The following is a 24,033-nucleotide window of genomic DNA, read 5'->3' on the forward strand; positions in this document are numbered from 1 at the left end:
TAAACTCGGGTTTCCCAGGAAAGAGACAAGCGGAGCTCTAATGTCTTTGCCAGGGCTTAAATGCTGGATTCAGTTCAGGGGCAGAGTGTCATGTGTTTGTTCCTGTTTAGTTCCTGATTGTCCTTATTTGGTTCTTCCTGTTCCTGTCCCCATTTACAGTAGTTCCATTAGTTCCAGGTGTTTCTCTTTATTAGTTATCCTCCTCACCTGTCTGCACCTGTCAACTGTGCTCCTCACAGTAGCGAGCTGTGACACAGAGTTCATAGAATTTTAGCCTAATCAGTGGTCATTTTGGGCCAGAAAGGTTGAGATTTTCCTACAGTTTTGGGACAAATGCACTGAACATCAGTCGTCAGAATTCCCCCTTATCCCTAAAATGCATACCTCAGTCTTTAGCGACCCGGGACATCATCCACTACCCTCTCGCTCATTTATTAAAGTTAAAAATCAATTCAGTATTCCTAATCTATTCTAAACAATATAACAAGGGAAAATAGATAGATAGATTGATAGATTGATAGAACTGAACTGGAATGAATGGCTTTACTGCAGAGCAGTTACTGTATGCAATGAAATATAAATGTCACTGTCATCTGATGGTGGATGTTGAGAATGAGCTGCCAATGATCAAAAAGTGAATTTTGAAGTCACTGAAAATGATAGTTTTGAGAATATGTTTGAGATCACAAGTATGAGCCAGTTGCTGAATGTACTGTGAAAGTGCACTCTGACGATGACAGTGATGATAAAATCATCTGCGCAAATTGAACATTTCTAAGTTTCAAAATGTAACAAAATAGGCTTTATTTTATTCTTCTGTAGCCTAATTGTTTTTAAAATATAAAGTGATGTTTTTGCTATTGCAGCAGTTAGAGATCCATCTGTGTTTGATATGTATGAGGTTGCTAAAAGCACATATATGTAATAATGATAGTAGGCTACAGTACGACAAAGAGCTTAGTGTGTTCCTCAGCGTACGTGGAAATGTATGTTTTATTGTGAATATAAAACCCGATCTCATGAAAGTGAGAATACATAGTACTTCAAATAAAAGCAAACAAAAACTCATGGTATTGATACGCAAACATTTATTTTGGCGTGTATATGCCACAAAATGGGTCGGATTATGGTTGTGGGGTAGATGCGTATCATGTACGCAAAAACTGCGTATCATATGCATGCCAACAAATTTTGCATCATATGCACACAAAAACTGTGTATTATATGCAAGTCAAATACGTGCGCATCATATGCACGCCAAAGTCCATTTGTTCATTACTTATTAATTTAACCAAATTTTAAATACGTAGGGCTAATAATACGTAGGCCTAATACTGTACATAAGTTGTGGTGTATCGTCTTTTCACCGATTGGATGTTTGCTACTGTAATGAATATGAATGAAATATTTTAACAATGGGAAATTCATGACTTTAAACAAAGAACTATTTATGTGCTTAGGATTTTGCATTGCAATTTCAGTTGTAAAAACGGTGCCATGTTAGATCATTTATTAAAATGGTACAATTTTCTATTAACGTATGGATGTATGGGAATACAATAGAATAGAAATATGAAAAATATGTTAAAAATGTTTGTAGATTAATATAAATTTAAATTCAGTGAAATGAGGCAGATGACAAAGAGATAGTAGTGAAATAGAGATTATAAAAGACATTATCATATTCAATGATCATGTTCAAAAATTTGTAAAAAAAACAAAACAAATATATATTTATATATATATATATATATATATATATATATATATATATATATATATATATATATATATATATATATATATATATATATATACACATACATATATATATATATATATATATATATATATATATATATATATATATATAAAACTTAACTTAACCATAACACAATGACAAAAAGTAATTCAATTTATTCCTTCAAAATATTTGGATGTGGTTTGAAATATTACTAATTCAAAAATAAACTCAAACAACATTAAATTCAAACTACAATATATTGCCACAGCATGGTGAATGAATGAATGAATGAATGAATGAATGAATGAATGAATGAATGAACAACAAAATCTAAAGCCAGGGTTCTGAAATGTACCGCCAACATGCAACTAATTAATATAACTCTCCTTATTTTTGCTTTCTGTTTACTAGCAACCGTGGAAATTGAAGCCATGTATGATATCACTTTTTGCACTCGTTAGAGCTGATTGTGACCTCATTAATGTTCAGTGGGTCTGCAAAACCAAAGATGACACACCTTCAGTCTATTTGAGGATTTAGAGTCAAATGCACTGATACCCATGTTTCCAAGGTGATGGTTTCTCATACTGATGTTGGGCGGCATTCTTGTTCCACGTGTTAGAACTGAAGCAAGTGTTCAGGGCTGGAAAGTGTGTCATCATCTCTGGATTTGATGTACAATAATGAGCCCATGGTCGTGGTTATATGGGCACCGCCATGCTGCTGAAACTCCCAATGAGAGAATGTGATTGTTAAGAAGATTTGTAGACTGTTGAATCACATAAATATGCCAACCGCTTCTTTAGAACCACCTAACCACCTAAGACTCCATTATAATTCCCACATTCACTCCCAATAAATTCAAAACTATTGAATCATCAAGATATTCAGAATAATTCCACCACAGACAATGTCTGGATGATGAAATATTTTAATTTTACTGAGTAAATATGCTATATGTTAAAAATGAGTGTGAAGTATTCCTTTGTGCCAAAGGAAATATTAACAGAGTCATGGTGTCAGGCAGGGCTAAGAGTGAAAAACATAAGCGTTCAGATCTTTACCATCAAGGAAAAGTGTGTGGGAAAATCGCTCATATTAAATCTTAATTTTCAGTGCAGGAACTGCTCAGAGGTGAAATCATGTTGCTGTTGTCAAGCTTTAGGAGCTGATCGTCACTTCAAAAGAATAGGTTTGAAAAAGGAAAGATTTACTTTTTGTTGTTTACGTGACTGTGTGAGCACCAGCCATTGGTTTAGACATTAAACCTTGGAATGGGAAGTGAGATTTTCTCATCTCATAGGAATAAGAGTGGCATATTTACCGTGGTGGGATTTTAGAAAAGAATAAAGCCAGCAAAAATACATTAAAAAGACAAGTCTTTCAACATCAGTTCAATTCAAATGGCTTTTCATACTTTTCATACATACATAATTCCTTGTTTTGGAACAAATCAATAGCAAATGATTCAGATATTCACCGACAGTCAGTGAATTTCTGAATGAATGAGCATTTTCAATGAATGGAAATTATGTCCAAATTCAAAGTAGTAATAAAAGTGTAGGTAACAACTAACCAGATAACCTATTACTTCCGGCATGATTCGGAGGTGTGTATACAATACATGAGTATGGTGGCTGAGAGAGCTTAATGCGCTGAAACTTAAGAGAACACATGCAAATAGATAAAAGCACCAGCAGATTAAGAAAACATCTCCATCAGTTTGATAGCATCTGTGCTGTAAATACTCACAACACAACCAAATACAAATACACATTGCAAAATACTCGCAACACAATCAAATACAAAAACACACTGCAAATGTCATGGTCCTGCCATCATGTCCTGACTTTTCTCTAGTCTAAAGGCAGGACCATGACAGACCCGTGTTTTGTGTACAAGCACATGGCCTTGTCTTTGGGCCATGTGCTTGTGTTGTCTCGTTCCCTTGCCCCGCCCCCCTTGTTATCCTAGTCTTGTCGTGATTGTCCTATCTGTGCCACCTGTCGTGTCTTGATTAGTTCCCCTATTTAGATCTCCTAGTGTGCTCTGTCTTTTGTCGGTTCATTGTTTCCTCAAACTGTTCTACTTATGTGTTCCTACCTGTCAGCTTCCTGAGATATCGTGTCCTTGTAACCCCTCAAAGAAGTCGTTGTACTACCGTGAGTGTTTGTTAGTAGTTAGTGTTCAGAGTCTTTGTTTTCCTTGTTTATTGTGTTTTGTAGAGTTATTTAGTGTCTACCCTAGTCCTTGTTTTCCCCCTCGTGGGTTTTGTTTTCCCCTTTTGCCTAATAAATCCTGTGTTCAGTAAATCCTGTCTGCACTTGAGTTCCTCCCTACCCCTCCTCACAACAGCAAAATACTCGCAACACAACCAAATACAAAAACACACCGCAAAATACTCGCAACACAACCAAATACAAAAACACACTGCAAATACTCGCTACACAACCAAATACAAAAACAAACTGCAAATACTTGCAACACAACCAAATACAAAAACACACTGCAAATATTTGCAACCAGACACAGAAACATGCTGCAAAACCAGAAGCCTTGCTTTTTGTATTGTACTGATCCGTGTAACCTGCTGTTGGTGAGTTAGTCAAGTGTGTTTATACCAAGTTGTCTGTTCAAGTCTTTACATGTCTTTACATGTCTTTCTTCATTTGTTTGGATTACATTGAATAAAAGATGCACACACAGAGACACAAACACACACACACATATAAATACATATTTCTCTCTTCATTATAATAAACTTTAAAAGAGAGACATTCTTAAAGGTCCTGCTGTTGTAAATGTTTTCTTTTTAAATCTGAGGCATCTACGTGTTGACAAGTTATGATCTTGAAACATAACTAGACATGTGCAGCATTAAATTCTTTTTGCATGTCTAGTCAAAAGCCCAAACAGAGCATTTCTCTGCCCTGCTATTAATTAGAATATATTGCTTCAAAAACACAGATGTTGTGTACACTACCTCAGGAAGGCGCAGTGAAATTCCTTTTCATTCTACACTCATAATCTGTTAAAACATCTGTGAAATGGCATCAGAAATGACACACTGCTCATGCAAATGAGCACACTGAGTGGTGGCTGCCAGCTGAATGCAATCTCGTGTCTAACCACTCCAAACATCCGCAGACCCTTCAGTTAGATGGCCCTCAATGATAACGTGGCCTTCCTTTACTCATTTACTGTTCACAAACGCAAGTCAAACTGAGTTCTAAACCCTTTAGAACGCAATGGTATCGGCCCAGGCAGAGATTTGATATTAAGTTTGATTTACTGTTCTTGAAATGTTTCTTTTTGTATTGATATTACTAAAGGATTCTCAATGTCAATAATATAAAACTATTATGATGAAAAGCATGCTTTACAGGTCAAATCAGATCGGGTTTAATGTGACATGTTACGACTTAAATGAACAAATGGATGGATGGATGAACAGATGAACGGATGAACGAACGAATGAACGAATGAATGAATGAATGAATGAATGAATGAATGAATAATAATAATTCATTACATTTATATAGCACTTTTCTAGGCACTCAAAGCCCTTACATAGTCAGGGGTATCTCCTCATCCACCACCAGTGTGCAGCATCTACCTGGATGATGCGACGGCAGCCATAGTGCACCAGAACACCCACCACACACAGCTTACTGATGGAGAGGAGACAGAGTGATGAAGCCAATCAGTGGATATGGGGATTGTTGGAGGCTATGATGGTCCAAGGCCAATGGGCGAATTTTATCCAGGATGCCGAGGTCACACCTCTACTCTTTTCAAAAGACATCCTGGGATTTTTAATGACCACAGAGAGTCAGGACCTCGGTTTAACGTCTCATCCGAAGGACGGTGCTTGTTGACAGTATAGTGTCCCCTTCACTACACTGGGGCGCTAGGACCCACACAGACCACAGGGTGAGCACCCCCTGCTGGCCTCACTAGCACCGCTTCCAGGAGCAATCTAGTTTTCTCAGAGGTCTCCCATCCAGGTTATGACCAGGCTCAGCCCTGCTTAGCTTCAGTGGGCAACATGTCTTGGGCTCCAGGGTGATATGGCTGCCAGCTGCCGAATGAATGAATGAATGAATGAATGAATGAATGAATGAATGAATGAATGAATGAATGAATGATTTAGTAGGGTATTTGTAGATGGTTTTAAAAGCAAATTTCACTATAATATTGCATACTGTATGTTGTGTGTTACCATTGTAGAGGTTTATAATTCAAAATAGAAAACACCTTAACCATTATATAACTTATATAAATCATCCTCTATTCATTATTTTTATACACAAGTTTTAATCAATCAATTAATTAATTAATGCATGCATGCACACACACACACACACACACGCACGCACACACACACACACACACACACACATACATATTTATATACACATGTACTAAATTAAAAATCAGGACATTCGTAAATAATTTCTTTATTTTTCTTAATTTTACTTTACTTTGTACAAACTTAATTAACTAATGTGGAATGTTCACTAATGTTTATTTTATTTTATTTGTACACAATCATAACCAAATGATAATGATCAGATAAATCTGTCTTTTTAGCTAAAATAAATAAAAATAAACGAGGATTTTCTCTCAGTGATCAGTGTTTTATTTTCACTCAATTAATTTCATTAAAATTATATTTTTGAGTCATTGCCTTGACATGCATTTTTTTTTACATTAAATTAACCTAATAAGTAAAAAAATTGCAACAATACTGAATGATAAGAGTATCTCTCTCTCTCTCTCTCTCTCTCTCTCTCTCTTTCTCGTTTTGGATTGGATTTTATGATATTTACACAGCTGCATGTTCCAATACCAAACACAAATAGCATGTATTTTTAATGTACTTTTGTGAACATACTGTAATCAATAAGTTACCAGAGGCTCTTTTTCAATAACAATTTCCACTGGATTTTGCTTCAAGATTTTATTGAAATTACATCTTCCCTGCTTAATAGCAACACTCCTTAGCATGCTAAATATAGAGGAAAGAGAGATAGAGTTTTAATTGAAGACCTGGCAATCATTGTTTTCATTTGGTGCCTTGCATTACAGTTGCATCAGTTGAGGTTGTCAGGTATATATGCCACCACATCTGCGGTTGTGATTTGGCAGAGGAGGAAAGGGAGAGGGTTGACCAGATGTGGCCTCTTTTTAGGTAAGTTGGAAGCGAAACTACAGAGAGTTTCAGCCATCTGTTAGAGCGAGGAGTCAGTAATCCAACCCTCTCTATTCTTTGCCTGTATCCACTCCAGCCCCCTGCTAGCTTTATGCCTTTTGTTAAAGAAAACAAAATTTAAATCCATTTCCTGCAGGATCATATGATTCCTCATGTGTGCTCATGAGAATGGGAGAGCTGATGTGGTTTGGTGGTGGTAAAGGAGAGAGAAGAGAGAGAGAATGTACAGTGTTGAAAACAGAGAAGGCGTCATGTCAGTAGATGGAGAACTTTCACTCCAGCTCCAAGGGACACAAATTGAAATATATTTCTGAAAACACTGACTGTGATTGAGTGTCAGTGCAATAAAGGAATGGGAGGACCTCATGGAAGAGACGAGATCGATTTTTCTTCTCCTTCACAATATGCCGCCAAGTTACCTTTGTCAAAGCTGAAAATCACCCAAAAATGTGGTTAACACTGAAAATATATTGAATAACATAATAAATATTAAATATTTTACTTGTATAACAGAAATAAATTATATATATATATATATATATATATATATATATATATATATATGTGTGTGTGTGTGTGTGTGTGTGTGTGTGTGTGTGTGTGTAAACTCACCTAAAGGATTATAAGGAACACCTGTTCAATTTCTCATTAATGCAATTATCTAATCAACCAATCACACGGCAGTTGCTTCAATGCATTTAGGGGTGTGGTCCTGGTCAAGACAATCTCCTGAACTCCAAACTGAATGTCAGTATGGGAAAGAAAAGGGATTTAAGCAATTTTGAGCGTGGCATGGCTGTTGGTGCCAGACGGGCCGGTCTGAGTATTTCACAATCTGCTCAGTTACTGGGATTTTCACACACAACCATTTCTAGGGTTTACAAAGTATGATGTGAAAAGGGAAAAACATCCAGTATGCGGCAGTCCTGTGGACGAAAATGCCTTGTTGATGAAATAACCACTCGTTACAACCGAGGTATGCAGAAGACCCCACCGTGTACCACTCATCTCCACTACAAATAGGAAAAAGAGGCTACAATTTGCACAAGCTCACCAAAATTGGACAGTTGAAGACTGGAAAAATGTTGCCTGGTCTGATGAGTCTCGATTTCTGTTGAGACATTCAGATGGTAGAGTCAGAATTTGGTGTAAACAGAATGAGAACATGGATCCATCATGCCTTGTTACCACTGTACAGGCTGGTGGTGGTGGTGTAATGGTGTGAAGGATGTTTTCTTGGCACACTTTAGGCCCCTTACATCGTTTAAATGCCACAGCCTACCTGAGCATTGTTTCTGACCATGTCCATCCCTTTATAACCACCATGTACCCATCCTCTGATGGCTTCTTCCAGCAGGATAATGCACCATGTCACAAAGCTTGATTCATGTGTGTGTGTGTGTGTGTGATATTGTGGTTGGAATAATTTTCAATTTTACAATTCTGTTTGGTGACACACACTTGATCTTTAATTCCATGTCCATCCCTTTTGGTGGAGGAATGGCTTTATATGCGTGTGAAAGGTTGCAGTGGACTCTGTCCAGACTACAGCAGATGTGTGAGAGGCAGCGATGCTGAGGCTGAGTCTGGCTGCTACTGAGTCAGGAGTGGGCAGAGAGAGTCAGCAGCCTTCCTGAATAATAACCAGACAACAGCTCCACATTTCACCATACAACCACTGCCAAGGACACACACACACACAGATCTATGTACAGGGCTGACCATGCTCTGGCAGCTTGCTTATTTGTAGGACACCAGAATAGAAATGGATGGGGGAAGAGCTTTGAGGAAAGAGTGAGTCTGAAACAAAGTGTCAAAGGAAAGCTTCTATCCTCAACACCAAGACTGATTGGACTAAATGACACAAAAGTGTAAAATATTATGATCTCACTTTATATTAGGTGGCCTTAAATACTATGCACTTATATTTAAGATAATAATTTGGTAAAATGCAGTTATTGTGTACATGTTTTTAGTGTATAGGCCTACTTATATTAAAAAAAAAATGCATATATGCAATTCCATCTTTAATTCAATTCTGCATTTACATTTAAACCTGTATTTACATCGTTGACCCGTCCCATGCACCTTAACCCACCCTTAAACCTACCTGTGCAATACCTGTATCCCACCTCAACAGCAGCAAAACTATTTTGCAATAGAAAAACAATAAGTACATTGCACTTATTTTTTGATGTAAGCACATAGTAGTTTAGGCCACCTAATATAAAATGGGACCAATATTACTTTGCACACAACCAAAACCACCATTTCCACCAACAGTCCACAGTGAACATTTCATAAATCTAGAATATAGAAATAAATACAATTGACATAGCCTCCATATATAAATACAATGAACAAGTAATATTCATAATTAGAATGATGAAGCCACACCAGGAAGTTAATTATAAGTTAATCTCTTGTTCTAATATTAAGGTGTTTTATCAGAAGATTAGCATTGTATAAAATGACAAAACATGTATTAATAATCATATAATAATAATAATAGATCGTTTATTATAATATATATTTTGCATTAAAAATTCTGCTCAGATTGAATACGTAAATAACATTATTTATATATATATATATATATATATATATATATATATATATATATATATATATATATATATATATATATATATATATATATATATATATATATATAAAACACTAAAAAAGTGGCAATAGTAAATAATGAGTAGCTTGTAGTTTGGCATGTTAGCATCCTCAACAGTGTTCATGGCGTAAATGTATCCGGCACAATCAATGTTCCCTTCAGTTACATTGTCACGCCTGGAGTGCAGCAGGACGCTGGGATCCTGTCTGGAATACCAATTCTTCCACTGAACTCATTGATTTTTACTCTTTGTGTATGTTACTTTGTTATTCAAATTTCCCTTCCTAATCTTTTTTTTTTCTCTCTCTCTCCATTCATCCCTTTATGTCTCTGCAGTTCAGATTAAAATGAACTTTTGATTGAGCGACAGGAGCTGCTGATAAAAGCATGTAGCTGTCCATTGAACTCTTGTTTGTGTGTTCATCTAAATATTCCAGGTCTGTGTTTCCTAAACAGCTCCATCTCTGCTTTAAGTTAATGTACATGGGATGCTCTTGCTTTAGGAATCATCTTATTTGTATGACTTTAAAAGAAATTAGATGATTTGCAGTAGCAAGGTGACATTTATCTCCTCTGCTTCCCACCAGGCCATGTAGGAAACACTTCTAGACACAAACAAAATCAAAGACCCTTTCAAGTCAGTTTATTCGGTGGCCATCTTGGGAACACACTCGGACAGATGCAAGTACAGATCCTGTCAATTATTTTTTTATTTTTTTATTCAATGCTGGATGGTCTGAGTTATTAATCAAACAGGATGGAGGAATCTGAACACCATGTGACACCACATCTGTACATAAAGTTCAGAGGTAGGTTAGATCTAAATTCACAACAATAATCCAACACACACAAAGTGGTGACAGCAAATAATGGCTGCGGTCCCGGTTAAACAATCCAAAGACAACAAGAACGGAATTAGTCTCATTTAGTTGATCCAAACTGCCTCAAGCAAAACTCTTGAGTATTTCCAAACATTCAGCGCAATTAACTGTCCAAACTATAGCAAATCCAGAGACTAGCTGTTCTTCAGTGTGGGGATCTGAGGTGGGATCTCCGCCGATCCAGTTCATTCGTAAATGCCAGTGTGATGGTAGTTACAACATATTCATAACACAGTTATAACATATACAGTACGGCGGATGTATCTATCAGGAAGTATTGCAGAATGGTAGTCATGAATTTAAATAGTATTTACACACTGATGGTATTATTATTATTTTTCTCAGTGTTTATAAAAGATGTAAATGTATGTTACTGTACATATCATAACATAACATAAAATAATAAAATAAAACTATAAACATTATATATGCATTTTTTAAACTAACTGGAATAAATAAGTAACACTTTAAGATGTAAATATATGTTACAGAGGAAGCAATCGTTATTTATGCATTTTATAGCACAACCTTATAACACACAGTATAGCAAATTTGTCAGCTGCGTTGGCAATTTGACAAAAAAATTGTTTACACATGGCGTATTTGGTTTATGAGACATGCAAGGTATTATTTGATATTTGAGTTTGGCATAGTTTTCAATACAGTTCCTATGTGGTTCATTGTTACAAGGTATTTAGAGTAAAACCACTGAAATTAATGATAATAAAAAAAAGAAGAAGAAGTAATACTAACTTAATGCACACTGCAATTTAAACTTACTAACCTAATAACTGTTATGTCCATGCAGGCTAAATGGACAATTAGAAACAATTGAAAATAAATATTAAGAATACAGTTTGTAGAATACTGTTTATTGACCCTTAGAAATGGTCAACATTGTCTTAAATAACTAGGGATTATAACTCATCTCATGATCTCTAGCTAACACTCATTAAGAGTCTTATGTGCTCATGGCAGAGCTGCAGAACAGGGTAAACACTCAGTTCGCTTCTGTTAATTAGCCAACACACTCCAGCTCAACTTGTGTTTGCACACGCCGTTTCTTTCAAGACTGAAAAGATACCTAAATCTGGAGCTGCTTACACTGAATATAGAGCGTTTTTATTTCTGCTGTTTTTGATCTTCATGCTATATCTAAATGAAAAGAGCACTGAATACTGTATATGAGGATTCTTCAATGTTATTATTGTTTGTTATTAAAAAGCATGAAATTCTGTTGTTTTTTTTAGGTAAAATCTTGAAAAGCATACACTCTATTGAAACATGCAAATTACAATTTTATTTAATTATATTTTATAAACTGTTACAAACACCTGTTCTCGTTGTGCTTGTGAGGGCAACGGGTCTTTCATCTGGGTTGAGGGGAAGTAATAAACTCTGGCAGTTCTTTCCTGCAGACCTCCTGCTGATAGGAACCCAGAGCCGATCTGTAAATCTAACTACAGTTCTGGGTCAAACTTACTGGTTTAAACCTGAAACAACGAAGCTTTTTTTCTCTCTCTCGCCGCTGAAATCATCTACAGAGTTTAACAACATTTTGCAGTGGCTACATTCACACCTGCTGAGTTCAGGCACCGGGGGAGCTGTTCTCTGTGGCCTCCGATCCAGATCGTATTTCTGCAATCTCAGGCCATCAGAACATCGGCACTCCAACGGCACATTACCTCCTGATTCAGATATTGAAGAAAAACAATACTTCAAATTTAATTAAGGTTCAGTTTTTTTTTTTGTTTTTTTTTGCAAGAGTCAGGCAAAACATAAGTACTTTAAAAAAAAAATAATTCTTGAATTAAAATAATGCATTAAAGATATGTGTTTTTGATGTTGTTATATTCTATATAATATGCACACACTTCTTTTCTGGTCATGCCTTTATAGCTATAATAATCATATTTTCTCCAAAGAGCTTTAGGAAACAATGAGTCTTGTGTAAGGTCATCATACCAAAGGTCACACTTTTCATCCTTGTGCGTCTACATACTGTACCATCATACTGGATCAGTCACTGCCCGAGGCCCTGGAGCAAACAGTGATGTATCCACATTTTCACAAAGATGGTCTCGGGAGAACGAAGTGAAGACACTGTCGGCTGTGGACTCAAAAGGTCAAGATGTGAACTTTGGAGCGCTGATAAGCATACGACAGCACTTTTGTGGGGTGGACAATGTGTGGGCGCAAGAAAAATGTGCCTTTGAAAACTTCACTATGAAGAATTCCAGCTTAACTTCAAATAAACACAATGTATGGCATGTTAAATCTTCTCTTTGGCACGGAAATATGAGTTATTAGTAGCTCTGTTTAATAGAAAACAACCATATTGCAGACTTTATTAATCGTGGATTGGGTAACTGTAAAGTAGAATCCCAGACTGTCCATAATTCACCTTGAATTCTGTCTTTTATCATGTTACCTAAATGCACTCTAACACCATCATTTAAAAGAGGGGCCTCTTTCTATAAAATTCATATTTGCTTTAGATGAAAATATGCAACGCTGTGTTATGAATCTTCAAGGCCACGTTAGATGTACAACAGTGTAATATTTCACTGCCAAGACGTGTTCCATTTTGCTCATTTTTCCCATGAAGGTAGAACTGACTACAGTACATCAAACAGTCTAGCTCACATTTGCCGGGAAATTCCCCTGACAATCAGGAAGCAGGTGTGAATCACCGGAGATCAGCGATGAACGCTTTACAAACTTGCAGTTTGGAGCACTGATTAGTGCAGTATTTTCCAACTAGCAGCAACAAACCGATGGAAAATAGGTCGCGACTCAAAGTCCAACCATTACTACTACTACTACTATTTGATAAATTAATACGCCTCTTGAGACTGTGCATTACTGTGACTTTGCCATGGTTAAAGGGGCATTGTTTGGCACAATGAAACAGAGTTAAATGATCACATAAAGTCTAAAAGCAATAGCAATCTATAGGTCATCATCTATCTAGTATGTTCCTAAATCACGGTTGAGTGGTGTGTCATAAATTACAAGTTACTGGCTAATATTAACAAATAATTAAATAAATCTGTACCAACCTGATTGAGTAGAAAATATGTCCCAGGCAGACTGTCAGTCTTTATATTAATGGTGTTGATCTTTCAGTGACCGCTGCAGGTTATATCACTATGCCAGTAGGTGGCGACAAGAGACTGCGTTATGAGTGAGTCATTGAATCAGTCATTCAAAGTTCGTGTTGATAACCACTGATTCATTCCGGAACAAAACAACTCACTGTCTTTAGAAATGAGTCATTAGGGCCAGTTAAAACAGGACACATGGCAGTGGAACGGAGGGGGAAATACAAGTTCTAGAGACACTTTTTTAGTTCTAGACTGAACTTTTTTCTACGTAGCTTGAGCTTTGCATTTTTAAAACACTGTGTCATGTGTGGGACAAAGGTGCGGGACACAACAGTCATTTATGTCCTTCCATCATATCTTTACATGGAAAAAACTGTTAAACATCAGCAAAACGGAATGAAGGGGGAAAAGCATTCTGTGTCAGTGGCCCCTTACTGTACTGCAACAACTCTGCCATGGCTTTGTTTGGGACTATTTTTGTTAGTGGAGCAAAAACAAACATCAATATTGCCTCTAAAATGTAAGTTACTCAATATTAACTTTTTTGTTTACTGTACTGTTGCATAAACACAATATCACACACTATTGCTGCTTCCTTCTTATTAAGAAATGGTCAAAGTTGCTGTTGCTAGTTCTAACCTGGCATTACACAGAATAAAGAATAGATAGTTGTGGCCATGAATTAAGAGATCTACAACTTTCTACAAATTAACTACCTGTTTTAGAAACGTAAGTTACACTTAAATACACTAAGTGTATAGCTTGTACATATACTATCTGTAGATATACTATCTGTGTTTTGAGAGGTTCCTGTTCCTGAAACACAGGATGTAATGTTTCAGTCTTTACCTGGAATTGAAACATGAGGTGCTTTTCAGTGGTGCATGAACAGACATTCACAAAATGCAGCAGTCATAGCGGAGTGTTTAGTCACCGCTGGTGGCAGACAGGCCCTGATATAGACATACCTTTGTGACTCATTGCTCATGTATGCGATCATACGATGATGGTGTTGGGGAAAAGAAGAGTTTGCCTGTCTCCTGTCTAAAAAAACAAAAAAACATCTAATCCCCAACAGCATATATACCACACAAGATACTTTGTTTTAGCCAAACTCTTAGTTAGCATTGCATGTTCACAAATACGGTGTTAAAAATGCTAGAAGGAAATGGTGCTATAAATGGAACATGAATATATGAATATAGTAACTAAAGTTGTAACACTTTATTTTAAGGACCAATATTAACTAGTTTGCTTACTAGCATGCATATTATTAGCATGTAGGCAATTTATTAGTACTTACAAAGCATGTATCAGTGTCTTACTCTACATGACCATATTTTAAATCCCTGAAGTCACATTGTTTTGACATCTATTTTATTTTATTAAACTAGTCCATTTGAATGAATAAAAAAATGAATGAATGAATGAATGAATGAGTGTGTGAGTGAGTGAGTGAGTGAGTGAGGTACAAGGTTACAAGGTAACTACATGGGGTAGAGTTAGGTTTAGGGGTAGTTTCAGGGTTAGTACCTAGTTATTACATAGTTATTGTATTTACTATAATAAGTACATAGTATGTACACAGGGAACAGAACTGTAAAATAAAGTGCTACCAAGTTTTCTTTAAGAGGGGTAGGGTTAAGACAGTAAGTGCAGTATAAAAACATTATGCCTATAGAATACCCCAATAAGTGTATAATTGAGTGAATGAATGAGCAAGTGATTGAGCAAATGAATGGATGATTGAATGAATGTTCAGTGATTTGTTTAAATTAATGTTGTAATGTTAAAAAGGCATTCTTTTTTTTTTTTTTTTTTTTATACAGGAGGGATTTGAACCTTTGTCACCATAGTGTTTCATAGTGTGAGCAGCACCAGCAAAATATGTGTTATTTTCCAGTCCAAAAACACCAGCCACATTTTTAAAAATACACTAAAGTCAAAATATTCCTCTAAATGAAGACTGCATGTGCCTCCCGTTTTACTAAATCATCTGTATATAACACAATCATTGATTCTGTTTTATTAATGAATGTTTGAAAACAGAGAGCTCTGATGTTGATGCCTAGCCATGATAATTGTCATAGAATACATTCCCGCTTCCTGCACATATAGACAGCACTGGATTTGTCAGAATTAAAGGCCACCTCCTGTAGCCCTGACTCAAAAGCTCCATTCCATCACAAGAAAAATAAAGGCTGAGTCAAAGGTGGGTTCAGTTATTGTAATCATTGGCACGGATGTTGTGTGGTTGCTAGGGATGACGCGGGCGAGTCGAACCACAGAGCATCAAAGTCCTGCCAATAATCACAAAACACAAGCCCTCAGAAAAGAGCCAAGCTGATATTTTAAAAAAGATTCCTTACAGCACTCATACCTAGAGTATAAATTTCAAATCAGATACAAACCGCTATTTATTTGGAACATCTGTGCATTTATTTGCTATATAGTATATGTTAGCCACATGCCATCCACAATATGGTTTGGTCGATGTAAAATAAGAAGCTGGCAACAATATCACTGTACAAAGTCAAAACAATAATTAAATACAGATAAAAATTCAAGTGTACTTGAGTCCCAAGTAGATTTGTCGAAACAAATACTTGAATCAAAATTAGACTCACAAAATGAACTACACATTGCAAGTCTATAAACATTTGAAACTGTCTCCTGTGGAGGATACTGTATATATTAGGGGAAAAATTGTTACCAGCCCTACCTTCTCAATATCTGGCAGGGCATTTATACCGCAGCTCTGCAGTCTTTCAGATGGCCGCTGTAAATCCCTCCTCTCTCGTGTGTCTGAGTGCTTTTGGGAAGACAGAAATTGTAGTGTAAATCCATCCTTTCCTTATTTACATTAGCATGTGAAAGGTCCGGTAGCAATTTGGCTGGCAAATGTTCCTGAGCTCACAGTACATTAATACAGGAGGGACACTGGTTTGGCATGAGCATTTATAAAGACTAGGACATTGGTTTTGAGATACCTACTTCATTTTACCTTATGAATCAGCAGAACCGTATTTCAAAAGCAATATTTCTGGTCTCTTGATGATACATAATATAATATATACATATATCAGGGTTTAGCAGGGATGTCATGCCATTTCAACTCTGGAAATGTCTGCAGGTAAACCGAATATGTTTCCTTTGAAGAAAATTAAAGCATTTAGAGGCATGTTGACTAGTGAATTATTTTTAATAGCACAGTAAAATGAAACCAAACAAAGTAGAATTAAGTTCAGTATGTTTATTTTTACAGAACACAACTGTTACATTACAGTAACCTTTTTTTAAATGACAAATTGTATTTAAATAATTTAAACAGGTTTAACAAATGTAAACAATATATATAACATGATTTTAGAAGTAGAAATTATGTCATATGTTTCAGGGAAAATTTATATAAATTATTATTATTATTATTATTATTATTTTTACATGTCAAGATTTCTATAAATATATCTCATGAATGTGTGTCAAATATTTGCTGAGTTTCAGTTCATTTAGTGATGTGTTTCAAACAGCGCGGAGAATGAGACATCTAAAAGCACAACCTGTTTATTTTCTTTATTTTACAAAAGCACCAAGTTTTGTTGATATTGTGTGTGTACACGATTAATTAAAAGTAGACCCTTTGAAGATGTAAACGATGTATTGCTTTTATATGAACGATCAAATATGACAGAGCATTTTAAGTTATTTTTGCTGTTATCATTCAAATCTGCAAGAGGGATTGTCTGCTCCACCGTCGACCACCGGAGGTTAAAGGACTGTTTTTTTTTTTTTTTTTTGGACTTTTCCTGAATCCTTTATTTATTTATTTTTTTCAATTCATTAGAAGAGAATAATTAACCAGGATCAGGGACATGCAGGTTCTGGCTTACACTGCCATTTGATGAAATAATGTTGAAGCTGAGTGAAATAAAGTAGGACACAGAAAGAGACAGCAAAAACAAATTGAGATTTAAAATAAACCAGTGAGATTTCACTTCAGGATTTTAGAAAATCCACAAAATATGGATCGATGACACAGAATCAAACAAGCCTCAGCGGGAGTCATAACGGGTTTCCACATTGTCAAGTAAACTTGAGTATCAGTTTTCATACCGAATTAAGACTGAATAAAGAATTTAAACCTAATGAATCATGATGTCAAGGATAAAATCTGTGGTTCATATTCCTCTGTGATTTAAGGTTTCATGTGATATTCATGACAGTGTAAAACATTTGGATCAAAATAATCAAGTTATATGCTTGTGGAGTTCATATTTGATTTCTGTGTTTACATTGACTGACTGCGTATGAAGGGAAGATGAAAGTGGGCCATTTTTGGCGCAACCACTATAGTGTCTGTAACAGCAATCAGAACTCTCAGAAAATTATAATAGATGTGTGATTGCCTTCTATTGTCACAAATCCCAAACATGCAATTACAAAAGGTTATTTTATTTGACCAAATATACGTCATCATAACTGCAAACCTGCCAGTACATTTCAAATAATATAAAATCATTAAACATTATTGCCATAGCAACAACAATTCCCCATCAGAAAAACACAGATGGGAAACATCTGTGATAGATACCGATTACTGATATTTCATATGTTAAATAAATGATCCATTGTTGACATTGTAGAAAGATTTAGCCCATTAGTAGAGAATAGAGCAATCCATATGTATTTAGTATGGATTCACCGTCCACAAATCTGACAGTCCTGGAATTTAGGCTTCCAGCCAAGTGAAGCAAAATGTCTCCGTTCTTATAGTCTCAGAGTTTCAGCCAGTACGCCAGCGGACCGCACACAGTTTGTTCTCTCACTGTCTGATACATACAGCGTTACACAAAAACTTGGAAGGCAATTTTGAAAAATGCAAGTTCCAATTAGTTTGCACAACAACAATAATGCTTGTAGGAATTAAGGAGTGCATAATTTGTCTGTTATGGCATATGTACGTGTGTATGTATGTTTGTTAAAATTTTATCTCAATCATTTTTGGTATAAACAATTTCAGTATAAGCCAAATCTAATAATAATAATAATAATAACCATCATCATCATTATGGTCAAGCAAAAGCATTCAAATAAATATTTCAATTGCGGGATGCTTTGCTTTGTCTTTATTGCAGATGAATGCATATGCTAAACCGAGACAGTTGATGATGGTTTCAGCCATGCATCTACTTCCAGATCTCTTATGTTGCAATTGCTACTGTGAAGGCTGCAATGACGCCTCCCTCTTTATTCCTGTTTCCACTTTGCATGCTTTATTTCTCATCTTGTGACACGATTGGCAGTCTGCATAATTAAAGAAACAATCCAGAAACCGGCGGTGTGACCACAGCAGATTGCGGGGACACCATATTGTGTTATCTTTGTGTCTGAGATGATTTATGCTGTCCTTCCATCTCGCCTGTCTCTCGCTGCACGTGTGAAGAGACGCTCGCAGTCTCCTAACCAACTTCCAGAGTATCTTTGCCAAATGTGAATCTCACACTGAGTCTACCAGGATGAGCTTCACCATACCAGATGTCAGAGCGAAAGCAAACACTGGGAACTTTCGATATTTCATCAGAACATGAAGGATGAGCTGATGACGGAAAAGAGCTGAAGACAATGGTTGAAATGAATCATCAAATGTTTTTGTTTTTGTTTGTTTCTTCCTTTTGGTCTTCAGTCTTTATGAACAGATAAATGGATTATATTAAATTTAAAATCAAATATCGAATTAAGTCGGCAATCTTCTATATTGCATATTTAAGCACAACTAATTCACTACCTATTTTCTTTGTCAAATTATATTATTTCATGTTTTTCATTTTACATCCATTTTTGCTTATACAATGACGTTCAAAATTTTAGGGTTGCTCCTCAAGCCTGTATTTATTTGTGAAATTTATTTGTATTCATACCAGTTGTGATGCAAATGTGATTTTTCAGCAGTTATCTAAGTTGCACACATACCGTTATTATGAAAATGTATAATAAATATTTAATTTAATTTAATAATTCATATTTAATAATGTATTATACAAATTATTATATTTAACATTTATAGTAATTAAGATTTACAAACTGGACTAAACAACGTATAAGTAGTTATCTAAGTTTTACTATATAATAAATAAATTAAGTTTTTGACGATTTTTACCTTCGTGGCAAAAACAGAAATAGTTTTAATTATATATTTTATTTGAATAATTTTCCCATTCTCACAAAGGACTTGCTCTCAATTCAACCTGCACCACTCGTAACATGAAAGAGAATAAAAGACTAGTATTTCCAACTTTTTTTTTTCCCCTCCCTGAGTTATAACCTTTTATGATGAGTTGATGCTGGCAAAGCCGCTTTTAGCAAAACAAGCACCATCAGACAGAACAAATAGACAGGCGTAGCTTTCGCTTCAGGAATTTTCTGTGAATATATATTCAGCTCATTTCTCATGTGGATCCTCAAAGAAGGTCGGACAGACTTACCTCATCTGCTAAATATTGTTTCTCCCGTCATCCGCGCAGAAATCTCAATTGAAATTCACCCTTAGTGTTTGAAAAACACGTGTCTGCTTTGGTGTGTATGTGTGTCTACACAAAGCCATAAATTACTGTTTTTGTGGTTGCATGTTGCTAAGGCCCGGAGGAATTATGGACATTAGCCAGTTAAAATACAGATGTCTGACCAGCACCAACAGTGTAATTCCATTCAGCTGTAATTTATATTTCGACCTCGTCGGCAGACCTGCCATTCCCGGTTCAGACGGGAAATCAAAGCTGACTGGTACTTAATGAGAAAAGTGAAACAGTTAACTTTTATGAGACTCACAAAAAAGTCGCAAAACTTTCGCTATAACACAAGAGCCTTTAGGTAATCATGGTCCGCGGTAAAGTGCTCTGGCATTTAAAAGTGAAATAATGAACTTCTCATCTCCATCCTGTGTGAGTGACGCGAGAACAAAGAACAGCGGCCAATTAAATGCTCTCCTTTACCACGCGGGTCAAATTCCAGCATTGCTAGGTGTGAAGACTTAAATGACTGTGTAATTCCTAACTCGTCAAATCCTCTGTATGAAAGCAATATGTCTCGGCCCTGAAGTTAAGACAAATCAATATTATGCTTTGCTGGTTCCTGTGGTATTGCACTTGCAGTTGTAGAGACTTTTCTGAGCTTTGTCTAAGCCATGAGGTACCGCATTTAGAGGTGATATTTGACAACATAGGTTTCTGAGGCTTTGTGTGCTGTATTCTAACTGCCAAAAGGTATGAACAACAAAACCTAATATATATACAGTAAAAAGAAAAAAAACAAAAAAACACTGTGACAGCCTCTTTGAGCTTCTGAGTAAAATAATGATTGGGGAATTATTGTAACTTTATTTCTCATTATTGGGACTTGAGTCAATATCATTAGTTTTTTTTATGTTAATTGCTACTTTATTTCTTGTAATTGCATTTGTATCTTACAGCTGGGGCTATTCTCTTATAATTACAACTTACTTTTTTTTTACTTTCTTGAAACTGTAAGCTGCATCTCACAATCACAAAAGTATTCATAATTTTACTTTTATATCTTACACTCAAGACTTTATTCTTTTAAAAATTTTGACTTTTCTTGTAATTATTATTATTATTTTTTATTATTATTAATTTTTTGGCAATTGCTACATTATTTCTAGGAATTGTGAGTTTATGTCTCACAATCAATTTTTTTTTCTTTTAACTATGAGTTTATTTCTCAGTTGTGACTTTATTTTTTTTTTTGTACTTGCAACTATATCATATTTCAACAATGCAACTATACTTTATGTATTGTATTTATGAGTTTATTAATCAATCATTATTTTATATCTTATATTTGCTACTTTGTATTTGCAACTTTATTTCTTGTAATTGCAAGTTTATATCTTTCAATCACAACTTTATTTCTTGCAATTATGAGTTTATTTCCAACTCATGATTTGATTTATTGTACTTGCAACTGCATCGTACAACTGTGACTTTCTTAAAATTGTTTTTTTTTTTCATTACAACATTTCTAGTTACTACTTTATGTCTTGTAATTGTGAATTTATTTCTAATTTGCATATGTATTTCTAATTGCTACTTTATTTCTTGTAATTGTGAGTTTATATCTTACAATCACATCTTTATTTCTTGTGATTATGAGTTTATTTCTAAATCATGATTTTATTTCTTGTACTTGCAACTACATCTTTTAATTTTGACTGTTTCTTAAAATTGTGACTTTAATTACAATTTTATTTCTGGCAATTGCTACCTTATTTGTAATTGTGAATTGCAATTGTGAGTTTATATCTCTTTATAACTGTATTTCTTCTAATAACAACTATATCTTATACAATTTACATAATTACCTGATTACTTGTACTGTAATTGTCACTTTACATTACATTATTCCTCACATCTTATTGATTTTTTTTTCATCTTTATTTAGAGCATTATACTGTATAGTAGAGAGGAAGCAAGGGACAGAGATAAGGGAACTGAATGGAAAAGGACCACAAGCTAGGACTTGAACTCGGTTAACCTGAAACAAAACTGTGCCTCAAGGCTAATACACAATGCGACTCTATAAACTTAATCTCAAAATATTCTGATTTAGTGTAACAATGAAGTATAAACCAAAGCATCACTTTAGCAATCTTAGCATATAACATCAGGTGTTCTATTAATGATATTTAAAAATAAAATAAGCTAATAAAATATTGTATTACTATGATTTACTATGGCTATAGACACCAAACACAAGATTTATAATAACATAATTCACAAAGTACACTGTACCATAAATACAAGTGCCGGAAACACACGGAAATATAAGTTATTGAAGAATTGTTAAAAGATAATTTGTCAGTTCCCTTGTGAGGTATACAATATAAAAACTGTCATGAGGTAATCCTAACATTTCTCGGTTTATTCATTTCATAAATAGGATGTTCCTTGTAAACAATAGAAAGGATGCAGCCTCACCCGTTTTCACTTTAAATATATCGCTGCCACGCCACAAGCATACGGCCAGTTGTCAAAATCCTTAAACTATTTTAGCAAATCGCAGGAAACTGTAGGCATATCACAAACAAAACAATGGCTTTTACACAAAGCAACTAATATGTTACTTTTCGATGGCATGATGTGGGAAGAGGAAGGACAATAATTATTTTCTTTGAAATTAATCAGAATATGTCAGTGAAGGTGAAGCAGAATGGACAGTCTTTCACTGAGCGTCTGATGCATTGCACACACAGAAATGATTAGAGCTGGTTAAATCAGTCAGTTCAACAGGGATTGTATCAGTCTGCCAGGAAACAAGGTCATTTTTACAAGGTATGTCAGTTAACTGTAATACTGAGCTCAAACTAAGAAAGTTGAAAAAAGTTTGCAAGGTTACAGGCAACAACTATTTAGATTGAAACAAGATTTTTACTAACAGAGATAACACTTGTTATAGTATCCTTGTAACACATTGAATTTACTTACTACAGTAATACAAGTATAAATTATGCATAACTATAAACCTGATTAAATCAAATATTAAATCAAACCATAATCTTAACCCCATAGCAAAATAAGAACATAGTGTTATTACCCAGTAATTAATTGTATAATTACACTGTAACAAGGACACTTTAAAATAAAGGATTACACTTTATTTTAAAGTGTCCTTGTTACAGTGTAATTATTAGTGATATTAATGTGATCTTAAAGGCTACAAGTACAAGTACAGGTTACTGCTAAGGTTTGACTTAGGGCTACTACTAATTGTGCATGTAATTGTGTATAATTTATAGTTATTAGAATAAAGTAAATGTAACGTAACAAGGACACCTTGAAATAACTTTGTTGCCAAATAATAATAATAATAATAATAATAATAATAATAATAATAATAATAATAATAAACTGAATTGCATTTATTATTATTATTATTATTATTATTATTATTATTATTATTATTATTATTATTATTATTATTATTATTAACCATGAAAACCCACCCAAAAAAATAAATAAAAATATTTCCCAAACAAACCTGCCCCTAACTAATGCGTAAAAGCTGAATAAAGTCTGTGTTCACTTTATTTGTAAATCAGGTGATTCTCGACCAGAATTAGCCAATTTGTACCAGACGTTATGCCATTATTCTGGTTACTCAAGACTATATGGATAAAGTAACAAAGACAAGGGAAGACTTTAGTGCTTCCAGATTGTATTTTCAGAAACATTACAGAGAAAGAGGGAGAGAATTTATTTCACACATTACCAGGTGGGGAATGAATGTAAATATCTGCCTGTTTTATATTGATCAGGCAGCCACTCCAGCCGCTGAAAGCCAAAACCTGGAGATAATCAGAACCTTCTGATGCTAAAATCAAGAAGTGCTGAGCAGAGTGTCCCACATTTAAGGCCTGCGCTCCAGTCATGGCAACCATGACTACATCT

The sequence above is a fragment of the Carassius gibelio genome, chromosome B20 (genome assembly GCF_023724105.1).
Source record: "Carassius gibelio isolate Cgi1373 ecotype wild population from Czech Republic chromosome B20, carGib1.2-hapl.c, whole genome shotgun sequence".
Classification (NCBI taxonomy): Eukaryota; Metazoa; Chordata; class Actinopteri; order Cypriniformes; family Cyprinidae; genus Carassius; species Carassius gibelio.